This window comes from Rhinolophus ferrumequinum, chromosome 2 (assembly GCF_004115265.2).
Source record: "Rhinolophus ferrumequinum isolate MPI-CBG mRhiFer1 chromosome 2, mRhiFer1_v1.p, whole genome shotgun sequence".
Classification (NCBI taxonomy): Eukaryota; Metazoa; Chordata; class Mammalia; order Chiroptera; family Rhinolophidae; genus Rhinolophus; species Rhinolophus ferrumequinum.
In genome coordinates, this window is record NC_046285.1 from 100,189,485 (window position 1) to 100,202,152 (window position 12,668).

Genomic DNA, 12,668 nt, shown 5'->3' on the forward strand with positions numbered 1-12,668 from the left:
TAAACATTGCCCTTATGTTGTTGTTTTTTAAACCCAAGTCATTCAGTTCACGCAGACATATGTATAATTCTTTTAAATGCTGTGGATTTAAAATCACAAAGGTAACAGTATGTGGGGTGTTTTAGGCAGCCAGAAACAAGGAGACGCAGGGATGAGATTAGCATCTCTTCAGTTCCTTGCATGTGCGATACTATTTTGGTGCAACTCCAATTCCTGATAACACAGAAGCACTGTTGTGGCTAGAGTCCCTGAGATGGAAGGACATCGGCAAGCCTGAGTTTAAAACCAGTGCAGGCAGCTTTTCTGGGAATGTGCTCGAAGGTCACTTTTTAGAAACATGACTGTCCACCGCCATTTTCATGGTTTCTGTATCATCTCAACCAGAGCCTTTGTTCTGTTGGTTTGGATTAATGTGGGTTGTTGCAGTTCTCCACAGGGATCGAATGAATAAGTAAAGAAATCAGAGGTAGTGTCTGGCATGACTCAAAGGATGATGAGAGGAAATGTATCCAAAAGAAATCTTTAGGAAAGCAATTTCCAAAATACCCTTAAGTGCAAAATGTGTAGACAGTGAAAAGATTTTGATGACAACCTTAATTTTCAGACTGAATCCTTATTCGAACTAATGTCCTAAGCTGAACTTCCACCTCTTTCCTTGACATTTTTCTTAAGCAGTAAATTTCTTCTTTGATGACTAGTCAATTCAATTCCGTATTTAATGAGATTCTATACGGGCTGGGTGTAGGGCACACAATCAAAAGTACGTCCAGATTTGCCCACCTTGCAGAGTAGAGCTAAAATGCCCACCCCCTTCTCTTGCCAACCTCCTTCCTACCAACACACACAAAGACTTTTTGGGAAAAGTGATCTTCCCTCCCTGTTGGGGACTGCTGTGCGGGTTCTAACGGCACCAGGGTGTCACATTTGACCGTGGTCCTTTGCCCCCCAGTGATCTCAGGATCATTCCTCTTTACATTTCTGAAGCCCCTACCAAAGGCCAGCAGGTATCACTGTTTGCCGGGAATCTAACAAGAGTTTCCAGGCTGATCGCTGGGTCTAATCTAACTCTCTTCATCTGTCCTTACGTAGTCCATTTTCCCATGCTTCATTTTCCACCTTACACGTCAGTAATCGATGACCACATTGGCTCTTCCCATGGAGTGGACAGGCGCTGTGAACTGATTTGCCTTTCCATCCTCTATTTTGACCAGTGAGGAGCCTGGCATGTACAAAGGAATTCATAGATTATTTCTTGATTGGGTAACTGGTTACTCACCTACCCATGATTGGAAGGACACCCCTCTCTGGGCCAGCCGTAGACCAGACCTAGTGGTGTCTGAGCATGACAGAACCCCAGTGGACATTTATTGAGTCGAGCTGAACTTAATGGAATGTTGGAGCATAGACATTTGGACTAGAAAGCTAAGTAGGAGGAGGAAGTGTGAATGACAGCATCTAAATTAAAATCATTGTTGTGATAGCAGATCAGACCTTTTCACCTCTGGTACTGTTCTTTTGGAAATCACAAAATGTCCAAGGTATCATAAGCATTGAATATTTGGGCAAGGGGACCTTAACAAGTACCATGATGATTTGTATTTCTCTTGGTGGGAAGAGGGACCTGTAAACTAAAATGGGATAGACTCTGGAGCTCCATGTGGGCATCCAGGCTCTGCAGGTAACAATTCATTCACTAAACTTGAGCTGAGGCACTTGAACTCTTCGTTTCTGGTTTTGCTCAATTGTCGCTTGGGGTTATAAGAATATCTGCTCAATTTGATTCATTGTGTCAGTGTGATAAGGTAAAATACCCTTTTAAATCCCTGTGTAACAAGGCAGTGAATTGAAAATAAGAAAGATAGGAAAGAGAGTTCGGGACAAGACAGCCCAATGATTTCATGCTCTGATCCATCCTTTAGCTATGAACACAAAGCCATGACAGATAAGGGATAAAAATAGAACTCTAAAAAGTGACGTCTGGCTCAACAGAAGCAGAAGAAAAACTACCAGAAGCCTCTGATCTACTGGGCTCTTTGTCTAAAATCAGCAGGGAGTTTGGCTCCTGCTGGGTAAACCCAAGATGCAAACACACAAGATGGCAACTGGCACAAAGTACATTGCTTGCAGTCAGGAAGTGGAGTGGAAACCCTGAAAGAAAGAAACCATGGCTTCCCATTGCCTGGAGACCAAGATTTTAGAAGAATGAAAGTCTGGAAAAGTGGAGCTGGAGACCCAACTCCCAGTCAAAAACTGAACCTAGCCACATACTGGACTTTTGATGACATGGATGTCCCCAAGGTCACTATGGAACAGAAACCCCAAACTGCCATTATAAAATCTGGTCCATGACGGAATCCCAAAGTTCAGGTGGAAGCTGGTCAGGGAAGGGCTGGCTGGGTAGGTTGTGGGCAGGTGGGCAGAAAAGTGAAAAGACAAAAATAAAAACCCCCTGAAAAATAAGCCTAACAATCAAAATTTTAAAACACGTGAAAAAAATATAACATTAAGGACAGTCAGAAATCCTTGACTCATTTTATCAAGCTAGAACACTCCAAAACACATGAGGACAGGACAAAAAAAAAAGCAAAATCACTAGTCAACATAATTCTGAAAACAGATGCAAAGATACTAGACAAAATATTTGCAAACTACATTCAGTAATTCTAAAATAAACACTATATCATAATAAAGGTAGGTTTACTCCAGGAATACCAGGTTGGTTTGATACAGTATAATAACAACAACAACAAAAATCAGTGGATGTAATTAATATACTAGTAGTGTTAATATTATTATGATGATGTTATGATTAATTTTATGTGTCAACATGACTGGGCTACGTGGTGACCAGTTATTTGTTCGAACATTATTCTGGGTATTACTGTGAGGATGTTTTTGGGTGAGATTAACACTTAAATCTATAGACTAGTAAAGCAGATTGCTCTCCCCAATGTGGGTGAGTCTTACCCAATCAGTTGAAAAACTGAATTGAACCAAAGGCTGATTTTCCCCTGAGTAAGAGAGAATTCTCCTGCCTGACAATCTTCTAACTGGGACACAGGCTCTTCTTGGTTTTACAGCCTGCTGGCCTGCAGACTCAAAATGGGACATAGACTGTAGATTTTGGACTTGCCAGCCTCCATAATCATGTGAGCCAATTCCTTAAAATAGATCTCTTCGTGGATACACACTATATATAATATATATATGTCCCTTTGTAGCAACTGATTCTCCCAACCCTCGCTGCTGGCAACCACTGATCTGATTTCCGCCTACACAGTTCCATCTTTCCCATAATGCCAAATGGAATCATACAGTATGTAGCCTTTTATGTCTAGCTTCTTTAACTTAGCATAATAATTTGGAGATTCATCCATGTTGTTTTGGGTATCAGTAGTTTGTTTCTTTATATTGTTGATTAGTGTTTAATTATGGGTGTACTAAAATTTACCTATCACTAGTTGATGGACGTTAAGGTTGTTTCCACTTTAGGGGTCTTATACATAAAGTTGCTATAAACATGCACTTGCAGGTCTTTGTGTGGATCTATGTTTTCCTTTTTCTTGGATAAATACTGAGGAGAAGTAGTTGTATGTTCGTAAGAAACTTCCAAAGGGTTTTTCCAATTTTCTGTACCATTTTACATTCCTACCAGCAGTGTATGAAAGTTCTGGTTGCTCCCTGTCCTTGGCAACATTTGGTACAATCAGTTTTAAAATTTTAGTCATTCTGGTAGGTGTGTATCCAGTTGTTGTTTTAGTTTAAATTTTTAGTCATTCTGGTAGATGGTATCCAGTTGTGGTTTTAGTTTAAATTTTCCAAAGGACTAATGATGATATCTTTTCATATGTTGATTGGCCATCTGTATCTCTGGGTAGAAGTCTTTATCAGATAGCTATTTTGCAAATGTTTTCTCCCAGCGTGAGGTTTATCTTTCATTTTATTGACGGTGTCTTTCAAACAGCAGATTATGAAATCTAATTTATTAAATTTAGCTCATGATAATGCATTTAAATCCTAGCTAAGAGTTTGTCTAATCCAAGATCACAAACATTTTTTCTGTTTTTTTTTTTAAATAAGTTTTATAGTTTTAGGTTGTATATTTACTGTATGATCCAATTTGAGCTGAATTTTTTGTATAAAGAGTGAAAAGAAGGTTGGGGATTATGTTTTCGCATGGCAACATTCAATTGTTTCAGTACCAATTGTTGAAAAGACTGAACTTTTTCCATTAATTACTTGGACTTAGACCTTTACATCCACTTAAACTACCCTCTGAAATCAGACAGAAATAGAGAAATTTTCAGAATTTCAAAAATGAAGAACATTCACATTCGCTAAAACAAACTATTAATGGTTCTATTTTAGCCAGAAGAAAAGAGGACTGAGGAAATGTGTGAAATTCAAGATCAAATGGTAATGAAATTTATAAAGCATGTTAATAAATTTGATTACCCATTAAATTAATAAAATAATAATGATTAATTTAGGGGTTCTTAAAAGAGGTAATATCAATTACATGGGTGAAAGTCCAATAGATAATTGAGGTTTTCTTTGGTCCTTGATGTGATCAGGAAGAAGGCAGAAATACTGAATAGCTAGAGACTTTGTAGAAAACTTATTAAATTTACAGTTCATTAAGGATGTTAAAGATGTATAGGTAATTATGAAAAGAATAGAAAACATCTATAAGTTACAAAGCAACAAAATAAATTTCCTTTTAAAATAAAAGTGAATAAGTTAGCTTTATCATGTCAATGGAAAACAGGAGGGAAAAATACTTTAAGAAAAAAAGCTGTTAAATAGAAGTAAAAAAAAAACCAATATGGTAGAAATAGATCCAACTATATCAATAATCACAATACCCTTAACAAAATATATACACACTGGGATTACCACATTGAAAAACAAAATAAAATCTAATTATGTGCTTCTTACAGGATACAGATCTAAAATAAAACCAAATCAAACAGCTGAAAATTAAGGAATGAAAAACATACTTAGCTAAGGCTAAACCACACAAATCTAAGGCAGCAATATTAACATAAGAAAAAGTGAAAATTCAGGTGATAACAGGATAGACAGGTCACCACAATTTAATAAAAGGAAACAATCTGCCAGGAAGATATTAAAATTATGGGTTTGTATGTATCTAAATTCACAGATTCAAAAAATATAAAACAATACTGGCAGATTTACAAGGAACTGGGGTATGTACTTTAAGAAAAATTAGATTTGGGGGAGAGGTTTAACACAGTTCTCTCAGAAACTGATTGACTCCCCCTTTCAAAAAAATAGTAAGCATAAAGAATACTTGAGTAACAGAATCAAAAAGCTTTATTGGGTAAATATATAGACAGAACCCTACAGCCAGCTAACAGAGAATATATATTCCTTGCACGTGCCCATGGAACATTGTCAAAAATTGGCCATATACTAAGTCCCAACACATTTTTAAACATTAGTTTTATATAGACTGGGTTGTGTGAGCAAAATGCAAGTAAGTTATAAATCGATGTGTGCATCTCTGAGGTTCAAACGGGTAGGACATGACACAAGTGGCACATCACAGCCATGGGGTCCCGACCTTCTAACTCTGCTTGTCCCCCTTTTCTGCAAAGAAAAGAGACAACGGGGAGGATTTGCAGGCTGAGCAGGAGCAGGAAGAAGTCATTGCTTACTTCCCATAAGTGGAGTTCACCAGGTGAGGTAGCATTACAGTGTCTCATGTCAAAGGACAGGCTACATTACAACAGCACAATAAACGGGGAGGTGGGTTTGACCTCACACAGTGATCAGAGACTGCGCCCTCAGAGAACAGAGCAGTATGTTCTCCTGTCCATCCTGCTTTTCTCCTGGCATCTGGTTAACTGGTTTTCTTCCTGTTTCTTCATTCAGTCTTTGTGGATGATGAGAGCATCAAGGTAGTAAAGGTCACATTTAATCAGCAGAACGCCTTTGTAATCCTTGCTATTATGGCCACCGGGAAAATCCAGAACTCCAACTTCTACTCTGTGGGAGTGACCAGACTGTCCAGTCAGGTTCAGTACATGAACACAGTGGTTGGCACATAAGTGACAGCTAATGTCTCCTTCATTCCACCTTGGAGTGAGCAGCTGGAGAGATTCCCTGGGAAGGCTGAAATGGGAGGACTGTTTTCCTGTGTACTTCTTCTGCATAGTACCTGATATCCTGGAGCACACCAGAGTGGTCTGCATGTGAACTTCAGTGACAATTTCATGCATTGGCCACACAACCTGGAGCTTGAGACACATCACTGTGTGGAGCTTGGAGCAAATTCCATAGCTGTTTAGAAACTGTTCTCGGGTCTTCCATGGCAGCACCTGTCAGAAGAGAGAGCATTACATCTGTTCCTAAGACCTGAGTTCATACCTACCCCAGGTAGTATAAACAGAGAAGAAATTGGTTCTCTTAACCCCCAGCAAACATCCTCCTGCCACTTAGGAGGGTAACTCCTCTTTAAGCACCATTTATGTTTCTCAGAACCAGCAGAATTACTACCCAATGTCTAGCCTGTGTCCCGTAAATAGTAGACGTTCAGTAAAGGTTTGAAAAATTTAATTCAGACGTTTGCAATTGTTCTTGAGGCATTATAAATCTAAATCATATCATGGTTCTCAGTTATCAAACCACAGAGTGACACCGAGATAGGATTGCTGGTGCAGCTGCAAAACTACTATTGGTGCCTCATCTGTGTAGAAGTGACAGCAGGAAGGGAACGTTTGAATAAACAAAAGAAGAAAGGACAGACCCGTTAAATAAGAACATTTTTTCATCTGCTCAAAAAAGTCTAGGATATTTTCTTTTTTCCCTGTAGAAAGTTACTTTGTTTTTATCAAGAGTCTACATGGGGCTTTATTAACCCTTCATCCATTGGCCGGAATGTAGATTAGGGATTTGATAGAAAAATTAATTCTGCTTTTGATTTTTAAAAACTTATAAATCAACAATAAATGTATAGTCCATAAACATTCATATATCTGAAAACCAAAAACCAAATACATGTCTACTACATTCATTGGTTAAAGAAAAAGCATCGTAGAATAATAAGATATTAAATGACACAGAAAGTGCTATATATGAAAACCTCTGGGTTCATAAAGTAGTTCTTAGAGGTATATTTACAGCATTAAATAAATTCTTAAAAATAATTTTTCTTTTTATAATTTTTATAAAAAATAAATTGAACTCAAAAAGCAAAAGAATAACTATGAGATAAATTAAAGAAAGTAGAATAAATTAAATTTTAAACTAAGAGCAGAAAATAACAAAAAGGGAGACAAAAATAAAAGGATCAGCTAAGTGAAAAGCCACTCAAGGAATACAATTTGATATTTGGATAAAATACATTTTTTCCTAGAAAAAAACAAGTTTCCAAAATTAATTCATAAATAAATTTCAGCAAAATCCATAAAAAGTATCAATTCAGTGGATGGATTTACTAGCTCATAGGGACCGAGAATTTTCCAAAACTGATTTTAAAAAGTCAAGCCACAGATTAAAGAAGTATTAAAAATGTCAGGCAGAATTACTTCAATGAAAGTCACACGGAGTCACATCATAATAAAAATGCAGCAAAAAAAAGACAAAGAAAAAAAATCTTAAAATGAATAAAGGAAAAGATACATAACTTCATAGATTCATCAACAAGGTAGATATTTCTCAAAAAGAATGATAGAATCCAAAAGAAAATGGAATGATCATTAAATACTGAAAGAAAATAACTGTGAAGTTAGGATTCTATACTCAGTAAAAATATTCTTTAAAATTGAAGGCAAAATAAACATATTAAAAATTCAATGAGCTTGTTGTAATCTCTGGTAATGTCAATAAATAAAGGTAAAAAAAGGTATAAATAATAAATTAAGGATGGGGAAATAAGAGATTAAAAAATACTTCATTAATCCAGAAAAGAATAGAAAGTAAAAAAACATAGATAAAACAAATAACAAACAATTATTTAGATGATAGGTTTAAACCCAAACACATCAGTAATTACATAATATATAAAAGATAAAATACAAAAATTATCACATAGGATAAGAACACAAGATCTGCTGCATATGCTTTACAAGAGACACCTTTTAATTATAAAGATACAGAAATGTTGAAGATAAAAGAACAGAAAACAATATGCCAAGCAAACATAAAACAAAAGAAAGGTGGTATAAGAACACTAGTACAAGACAAAATAGACTAAGAAGCATATTAGAGAGAAGAGGGAGCATTTCGTAATGATAAAAGGCTCAATTCTTCAAGGATAAATAAAAATTCTAGATATCTATGTATTTAATATATTCTCAATATATAAAGCAAGAACTATAGAACAAAAAAGAGAAAAAGACAAATCTATAAAGAGTGGAATTTCAACACAGTTTTTTCAGGAACTGATTAAACAAACGAAACCTCCCCACCCACCCTCATCAATAAAAATACAGATTTAAGAAGCATGGTTAATGGACTTGATCTAATTAAAATACATACAACACAGTAACACAAAATTGCAGAATACATGTTCTTTTCGAGTAAATATGGTCTTTTTTCATAATTAATCATGACTCAAACCTCAACACATTTAATTCAATTAAATTAAAATCTTACAATTCAAATCAAAAAGGGCAGCAATTCCACTTTGGGGCTACATATTCAAACGAAACGAAAACATGTCTACACAAAAACTTGGATACAAATATTCACAGCATCATTATTCATAAGGCAAAAAGTGAAAACAACCCAAATGTCCATCAACTGAATGAATAAACAAAATGTAGAATGTGAACATTATTATTATGCAGTACTATTCAGCATTGAAAAGATATAAAATGCTCATACATCTACAACATGGACAAACCTTGAAAACATTGTGTTGGGTTTCCAGTTTCTGGTCCAGTGTGTAAGGAGCTTAGAAGTCACCACTTGGTCTTAACAACAAATAAAAAGATGAATACATTGAAAAAATCAACAATTTTTAGATTGCTTACAAAGTGAAGTCATAGGTCAAAGCACCGCCCTCAAAACTGGAGAGGCAGTCAGGCAGGTACAGAAAATGACAAACTACTGGAATGGAAACTCACAAACAGAACCCCCAAAGGGGAACCAGTGTCAGGGTAGGAAAACTTAAACTGTAATTAACGAATCGCTGGAGACTCAGTGTAGACTTGCATGAAAGTTAAAAACTCCAGGGTGGGGCAGTAAGTCATGAAGGGACCACATGCATTTTGTTAGTTTTACCTCCAGGAGCTCTACCAGGTTCTCACAATGAAGACTGGAGAAAAATTCCCTTGTACTTCCAGCAGAAGAAGGAGAAAAGTAACCATTTTGAAATACTCCAGAGCATTCTAACAAAGTCTGTCCTCTAGAGAAACTATTTTACCAAAGTCTGCTGGGGTTTTATCAAAGCCTAGCTACCTGGGGGAAGGTAAATACCCGATTACATGCACTCTAGCCATCCTGTCCCACGAATGGGTGGTGAAGGGAAGATTAAGAAGCATTAGTGAAGTTTATAGTCCAGAGGCATAAGCTCATTAAAAGACTGAGACCTAATCGTAGGACTACAGAATGTTTTCTACCCCACCCCACACCTTACCACTGCATCACTACGGAAAAGCCTACTTACCAAAGTTCCTTTTTACCAGTACGTTATCTCCAGCTTTCAAAAAACAAAGTCACAAGTCATACGAAAAAGCAAAAAAAACCCCACAGTTTGAAGACACAGAGCAAGCATCAGAACCAGATTCAGATACAGCATGCGTGTTGGAATTATTAGACTAGGAATTTAAAACAATTTTAGTTAATATGCAAAGGGCTCTAATGGGAAAATTAGACAACATGCACAAAAGATGGGTAACATAAGTAGAAAGATAAAAATTCTAAGAAATAATTTTAAAAAGTCTGGAGATCAAGAATGCTGTACTAGAAATAAAGAACCCCATTGAGGGGCTCCTTAGTAGATTGGACATGACTGAGGAAAGAACTGCTGAGCTTGAGAACGTATCAATAGAAACTTACAAAACTTAAAGGCAAAAGGGAAAAAGACTTTACATACCAACACAAAATATCCAAGAACTGTGCGACAATGACAAAGGCATAGCAGATGCATAATGGGAATACCAGAAAGTGAAGAAAGAAAGAAATGGAAGAAATATTTGAAACAACAATGACTGAGAGTTCCCCATACTAATGTCAGACACCGAACCGGAGATCCAGGAAGCTCAGAGAACACCAAACTGGGTAAATGCCAGAAAAAAAGAAAAAAGAAAAAAAAAATACACCGAGGTATATCATATTCCAACTGCAGAAAGTCAAAGATAAAGAAAACATCTTCTAGAAGCCAGGGAATGTGGCGGACCGTACCTACAGAGGAGCAAAAATAAGAATTAAATCTTACTTCTTAGAAACCACATAAGAGAGTGGATTGACATACCTAAAGCATGGAGAGGAAAAAAAATTATCAACTTAGAATTTTGTATTTTGTGAAATTATCCTTCAAAAGTAAAGAAAAAGTAAAGACCTTCTCAGACACACAAAAATTGAGGGCATTTTCCTCCAGTAGGCCTGCCTTGCAAAAAATGTCCAAGTTCTTCAGAGAGAAGGAAAATGATATAGATCAGAAACTCAGATCTGCATAAAGAGAGGAAGGGTATTGGAGTCTGGGTGAGTGAAGGTAAAATAAAACATTTTTATTATTCTTAATTGAGATAACAGATGACAATTTATTTAAAATAATTATAGCAACCATGTAGTAGATGATTATAGCTTATGTATAGGTGAAATGAATAGCAATTATGATACAAGGGATGGAAGGAAGAATTAGGAATATTTTGTTATTATAAGATACTTGCACTACTCATGAAGTGATATAGTATTACTTCAACGTGGACTTGGATTAGTTGTAAATGTATATTGCAAACTCTAGGGTAACCACTAAAAAAATTCAAAAAAGTGTAACTCAGATACTAAGAAAGGGGAAAAATGGAGTCATAAAATACCCAGTGAAAACCATGAATGTAGAAAAAGAGTGGAAGACAAAAATAGGAACAAAAAACAAAGGCAATGAATAGCAAACAGTAAAAAATATGGTAGATAGTAATCCAACTGTATCAATAATCACTTTAAATGTCAATGACCTAAACACACCAATTAAAAGATAGAGATTGTCCGGGCAGCCGGTTGGCTCAGTTGGTTAGAGCGCAGTGCTCATAACACCAACATCACCGGTTCGATTCCCACATGGGCCAGTGAGCTGCGCCCTCCACAACTAGAGTGAAAACAATGGCTTGACTTGGAGTTGATGGGTCCTGGAAATATTGGGTTCCCCAATATTCCCCAATAAAAAATTTTAAAGAAGGTAGAGATTGTCAGAGTGGATCAAAAATCAAGACACAACTATATATTGTCTACAAGAAATCCACTTTAAATACACAGATAGATATTAATTAAAAGTAACGGAATGGAGAAAGATATACTATGCTAACATTAACCAAAAGAAAGCAGAGCAGACATGATTTATGACAGGATGTACACATGCTATGATGTGATGAAAATAACACTTCACCTCTGTGGTCTTCCTCCCAACAACCAATAATCCCAGTCTTATCAGGAGAAAAACATCAGTGGGGTGTCCTACAAGATACCTCACCAGTCCTCCTCAAAACTCTCAAGGGCATCAAAAATGGGAACATCTGAGAAGCTGCCTCAGCCATGAGAAGTCTAAATAGACATGACAACTAAATGTAATGCGGGATCCTGGAAGAGAAAAACAGGACATTAGGTAAAGACTAAGAAAATCAAAATAAATTGTGACTTTTTGTTAATAAAGTACCAATATTGTTCATTAATTGTGACAAATGTACCATACTAATTTAATATGGTAATAATAGGGGAAGCTGAATGTGAAGTATAAGGGAACTCCGTGCTATCTTCTCAATTTTCCTGAAAATTGAAAACTTTTCTGAAAAATAAAATCTATTAAAAATTTTTTAAATGAACAAACTGCTGCTATACACAAACAATAATAACATAGATTAGTGTCTTTAATATAAAGTTGAGCAAAAGAAACCAGAAACAAGTCTACAAACTCTATGATTCCTTCCATATAGAGTTTTTAAACTGGCAACTATGGTGAGAAGTTAGGAAAGTGTTTCGTTTGGAGAAGTGGAGCAGATAGTTACCGGATGATGTCATGGGAGGCGCTTCAATGGATGCTCTGTTTCTTGATCCAGTTGGTGCTTACATGGATATATTCACTTTATGAAAATTAGTTGAGCTGACACTCATTATTTGTGTGCTTTTCTGTACAACTCAATAAACCTCAGTGAGGAAGGATGACAAGACTGCATGAAGAATGAATCAGAATTGACCCACACGGATAAATACAACAAACAATGTTGAATTTTAAAAAGCAATTTACCAAATACCTAAAATATACTTGGGGAACAGAGCCAGGAGTGCAGTTTCTAGGCTCTCGGCCTCACGTGGAAAGGTGCTGGCTCGGGTAGTAAATAGCCATCAACTGTGATTGGATGGCCATCAGCTGTGACTAATTGGCCGTCAGCTGTAACCAGTGAGCCATTGGCCACTAATATAACTGCCATGGCTACGCTAGCTGAAAACGGGGGCTAGCAAGAAGATGGTGGCTGAGCTAGCAA

General features: G+C 36.4%; 1 pseudogene; it reads left to right on the plus strand.

The window, feature by feature from the left end:
- Positions 1-5,434: 5,434 nt before the first annotated feature.
- Positions 5,435-6,314, plus strand: LOC117012971 (transmembrane protein 106C-like; annotated as a pseudogene).
- The last annotated feature ends 6,354 nt before the right edge of the window (positions 6,315-12,668 follow it).